Raw genomic sequence first — 5,683 nt, 5'->3', positions numbered from 1 at the left:
ATTTGGTCTTCACATAATGGTATTTCTCTTTATTATTGGTATTGCTCGGTATTTCTCGTTTTGTGCCTGCGATTTTAGTGCCGACCGAACGTAGCTCTACATACGTTCACCGGACCAAATAAAAGTTCGATGTTAAGAGGGCATTGGTCGTCAACGTTAAGATGACGTTAGACAAATATGAGTTGTCAAGTTGTGTGTGTAGAAATTACTAACGTCGAGCATCAATGTCAGACTTTGATGTTGAGATAATTTTTAAATATCGATGCCGTAATGATGTCAGACGTCGATTTTGACATGTCATCGGACATTATTGTGAAACCAAAGTTGGGACCGCCAAAGAGAAATTAAAATGAGAATATTTGATGATTGAGATATTGAGTGCGGACGATTGATTTGTTGTTGTGGATATGAAATAAGAAATTTAATTTTTATATTTAAAATAAATAAAAAATTAAATATACGAAATTAGATTTTAAAAAAAAATCATAAAATGTTGAAGACACACTTGTCGGACACACATGTCCAATTTGAATTTAGTAGTTTTTTAATCGGACATATTTTTGGTTTGTCTAACACATCAAATGTGTGTCGTGTTGAATATGTGTCGGACACTGCATGCCTCTTTGAGGAGAAGTATCGGTGCATCATAATCTAATATAATCTCCCTACTATTAGAAATATCTTAATTTGGTCTTATTATCTAAAGTAATAGTTAAAATTAACTCAACAGTTAAATGTGAGAATATTTAAGGTATTAGGGTGTACATAAGATAATTTTTAAAAAATATTTTATCATTTATCATACTAAAATAAATAAATAATTATAATGAAATATTTTCTAATTTATTTTCTTAGTTCTCGATTCTCTCTAGTGTTTTGTTCTCTCCATTTATTATCCTTAGGAGAAAGCTTCTCAGTTCTGTTTTCCTTTGGAACTTAAATAAAAAACTATGAGGGTTTTAAAAGATTGCTTATTAGCAAGCATGTCATAATAATTTAATCATTTATCAAACAGTTTGAAAAAAATAAAGATTTTATTGATCAGCACCAACATTTTTAGTTCATTCAAACCAATTCGAGTTTTATATATTATTTTTTTATATCTTGCTGAATTGTTTTCTTGCACTTCATTATCTTTTCAGTTTATTCAGTAAAATCTCTATCTTTGATTGATGTGGATAATTGAATAGGGATTAGCTTCAAAAGAATCTGATATTCAGACATAAATGTGCAGGTACCAATCACAGCTTCAGAAGAATCTCATGTATCTGGCTGCCATTGCTGATTCTCAACCCCCCTCTTCTACTGTTCATCCTCAGGTTTGCTCATATTCTCTCCTGTTTTTTCCAATCAACTTTCAGTTTTGCTGAAAAATCATACAATACCTTCTTCTATCACCTTAATAGTTAAGCAGATCATTAGACAACTTCAAGCTAGTCCACAACTCCAAAAATAGATTAGGAAAAAGAAGAGAAGGGCTCCGGGTGTCAATATTTAACATGACCTGAAAATTCGACTCGAACCCGATTCAAAAATTTCGGGTTAGGGTCAACCCGAAACGGGTCGGGTTTGGGTTCAAAAATTCGACCCATTTAAAAAACCGGGTCCGGTTGACCTATTGACTCGAAATTGACTCATTTGGACCCGAAAACCCGTTTTGACCCGACAACCCGGGATTGAACTATTTCTGACCCGAAAAGAGGAGATTAACCCATTTTTGGACTCGAAAACTAGCAGTTTTTTGTTGGCACCAGATCATTCGGGTCGTGTCGGGTTGACCCGGAAAATTGACACCCTTGAGAAGGGCAATCTGTTGGTGCCTGCAAACTACAGAAATTTAATAGGAAAAGAGAGGGGAGCCTTGCCTTACATGCCCTAATTCTTCTAAAAGGGAAGAAGAATTTATAAAATACAAAGACTACTAATGACTCAGTAAACCCCTAATAATGATTTAATGAACACTATCTAACTATGAACCATTAAGACCCGCAATGACCCGTTAACTCAATGCAGCAGGGAAACCCTGTTGGGCAGCAAGCACCAGTATTCCCTTCCAGTCCATCTCTGTCGTTCAATCCACATCAAATTCATCATCAGCCGTAGCTTATCTGGACAAAGATGAAGTTTCTACGATGAATCAAAATACATTCTAATAGAAGCAATGTGATTGATAATTACTAGTTGCCTCTGAAATCTGAGGGTTTTTTTTTTAAGCTGATTTTCATTTGATTTTAGTTCTAGTGCTTCTTTTGTAATGATTTTTTGTTCCTATTAGATAGAATGGCACTACTTTCTCTTTGCTAAGCATGAATGGTTCTATTCATAGATTTTGATGTATGTAATGCAAAGTCCTGCATGAGGTCATGGTTGGGTACGCATTGGATACCAATATTTTACGCGGACGGGCTTTGCCCACCCATACTCACCCATGGTGACTTTTGGGATGTCATACCCACCTACGCCCACCCACTTTCTATGCTTTTTGAACCCAATCCGTCACGGACTGAAGTCCTTAAGTCTTGTTGCTCTTTGCTCTGATTACAAACTTTTAAGCTGCATATTAGAATTTATCGTAGTCGCAGCATGGTTAAGTAATGCACAGTACTTAGTGAGGGTTGCAGTAATATAAGATATATAATGATTAGCAATGTAAATTGATTTATCCTCCAATATTAAGTACCCACCCATATCCAACCATAAGGTCATGGGCATACCCATACCCATTGGGTATGGGTGGATACATGGGTGGGTGTGGGTATGGATACTCAATACAGAACTTTGATGTAATATGAAAAAAAAAAAAACATGCGAGGATATTTTGATATAATTTGTTTAAGGTTATGATTGAAAATTATTGGATTTGTTATGAGATTTTTAATAGATAGCTTTAATTAATCTCAGAATAAATTTAATAACTTTTGGCAATATAAATCATTTTCTTGATTTGGGAAGGAAAATTTTAAGATTATCTGATTTAATAATTGTTTTGTAGACTTCAATAAAAACTGTATGAGAGCATTTTTGAATTATGAAGAATTTTGCTAACTCAGATCACCATTTGGATGATTAGTCCATTGTCATCAATTTATTTCTCATCTCTAAGCTCCTCCCAATCTTCTTTATTGTTTAGTCTCACCTCTTTCTTGAGAATAATGTGTTACTTATCTCTGATTAGGGGTGTAAATGAATCGAGCCGAGCTTGAGTTATCTCTAGCTTAAGCTTGAGCTTTACTAATTAATTGAGTTCGAGCTCGAGCTTTATTCAATGCGTTTGTGAAAGTTCATTTATTATGAAAGAGATAAAATGATAAAAAATCATAATAAATCATTTAAAAAAATAAGAATCACTTATATGAAACTAATATAATTTTAATTATTTTTTATAATTTTGTACTTGAAATTTTGAATATTATTTTAATATTTTTTTAAATGAGTTGACTTTGGGATTGACTCAATTTTGACTTTTTAGTTTATTGAGCTCAACTCATGAGTCATTTATTAAGGCGTGCTCGAGTAAGCTAACGAGCCGATTTGATCAGTTACTCCTCTATCTTCAATCATTTGACATCCATCACTTATTTTGTATCAATACTGGACTTATGATGTTTGTCATAAATTTAGGTGCAATTCGTTCATTGCCGACAACCATGCACCCAATGAATGTTATCATTTTATGGATGTTGAAATAGCAGTTTTTTTTTTTCTAATGAAATTTAATATTTTAATAAACTAATGAATATGCAATGAAAATATATGATATAATGTCTCATTTTATATTTAAAAAAATATTATAGATTTAATGGTAAAAAAATTAGATTTTTTTTTTTTTTTTTGGGGGGGGGGGGGGGGGGAGGGATTTTGTTATATGAAGAAGTAAAAAACAAACCATTGTTGCTAGATCTAAGGTTGAAGCTCAATACAAGGTTATACTGCATTTTACGTGTGAAATGATAGGGACAAAAAAAGTATTGTTGAATAGTTTTGTTTTCTTGTAGCTCAACCCCAGATTCTGAAACGATAATCAAGCTACCATCCTACTTTTAACGATAGAAAAACTGATTGGAGTAGATTATCATTTTATTTGAGATGCAATTTTGTCAAACAGAGTTATCACTCCTATGTCTCTAATTAAGAACAATTAGCAAATATTTTTTTACAAAGGCTTTGGACAACGATTTGTTTCTTTAATCTTTACAGCAAATTTTATATATATATATATATATATATATATATATATATATATATATTTCATTATTAATATTGAATTATTTATTTCAACATAATTAGTCTAAATTCCAATTTGAAGTAATTAAATAGGACAAATATAAACCGTATATATAAGTTCTTAGTAAATATTTGATGATTAGAATGTTATCTTATTCCAAACAAATCTGAATTAGGTTTACGTTACTATAATTAATTATGGAATAGTTTAAACGCTAACTTAATATAACTAATGTGATTAAATTTTGATTAGAACAAATGGTAGACGAGATAGTATGAATATACTAGCTTTGTTTTATTAAAAAGCTAATTAGTTATTATATATTATATGTCTGAAGCTAATCATTAATTTATATAGATTAACTTAGAATATTTTATCCTTAATTTAGTTAATTAGCATTCAGTGGTTGGTAATAGATTAATTAACAAAAACTATTATAAAACAATCAATGGTTAACATATTTAGATTATACGAAAACCGTTCGAAGATTGTTCGATCACAGTTCGTTATTATTCTATCGTGATTTAATCATTGTGTGAAGATGGTTTTAACAACTTCTTAGTAGGTAAGATATGTTTGGTGGTGTTTTGGGTTTGGGTGCGAATAATAATTATACACACAACAATCTTACTTTCACAAATCACAAAAAATGGCTATCGCTGCACAATTTTTTAGTTATCCCGATAGTTATAACCGCTTCTAATGCACTGGATTAAATCGGTGCTACTTGCACCAGTTAAAGCCACTGCTAATTGCACCGGTTAAAATCGGTGCAAATTGTAGCGATAAAAAACGGCGCTAAATATGGGTTTTGGCAACAATTTTTAAAATATATTTTTTTTCAATTTTCACTATTATGATGCACATGAAGCCACATATATAATTTTTTTAATTTTCTTTCAAAAAAAAATTCACATGAAGACTTTGGATATTTTAGTTTCGGTTGGAATAGCTTTCATATTGCTTATAAAGCAACTTTTTAGTACAAAAATTTTTTGAAAAAGAAAATTTTGTTCAAAAAATAGCTTTAGAAAACAGTAAGAAAGCTGTTCCAAACAAAGCTTTTTTTTAGTCCTAAATTCTTATGGGCAGGTTGAGAACCATCACAATCAAAGAGGAGAAAAAATAAAAGTGAGATCTTATTAGTTGAGATTTAATTTGGTCAAAGACTCCACTTCTCAATTAAATTAAAACCAATATATGAAGCCTTACAAACTTGAAATTCTCATTGATATTTCACTATTTTGACAAAATTGCTCTCAATAGATTGCATTTTAAAACTCCAACCAACCAATTGTACTAATAATTAAAAAATAATTTGTCAAAAAAAAAGTCATAAAATATTATGATTATCATAGCAATAATAAGGCTTAAAGCAATAATTAACTTTATTATAACAAAATAGTTATTTTTATGGTATTTATTGTATAATGAAATTCCTTTTAAAATAAATAATTA

The 5,683-nt window shown here is 30.8% G+C and overlaps 1 long non-coding RNA gene across 1 annotated transcript; it reads left to right on the top strand.

Moving 5' to 3' along the window:
* Positions 1 to 1,208: 1,208 nt before the first annotated feature.
* LOC110115018 lies at positions 1,209 to 2,325 on the top strand. Its single transcript, XR_002305285.2, has 2 exons — positions 1,209 to 1,319; positions 2,014 to 2,325. It is a non-coding gene; the product is annotated as an uncharacterized LOC110115018 (long non-coding RNA).
* The last annotated feature ends 3,358 nt before the right edge of the window (positions 2,326 to 5,683 follow it).

This window comes from Dendrobium catenatum, unplaced genomic scaffold (assembly GCF_001605985.2).
Source record: "Dendrobium catenatum unplaced genomic scaffold, ASM160598v2 fragScaff_scaffold_133, whole genome shotgun sequence".
NCBI classification, from domain to species: domain Eukaryota; kingdom Viridiplantae; phylum Streptophyta; class Magnoliopsida; order Asparagales; family Orchidaceae; genus Dendrobium; species Dendrobium catenatum.
Note: the sequence above shows the minus strand (reverse complement) of the source record. Positions and strands in the feature narration are given on the sequence as shown.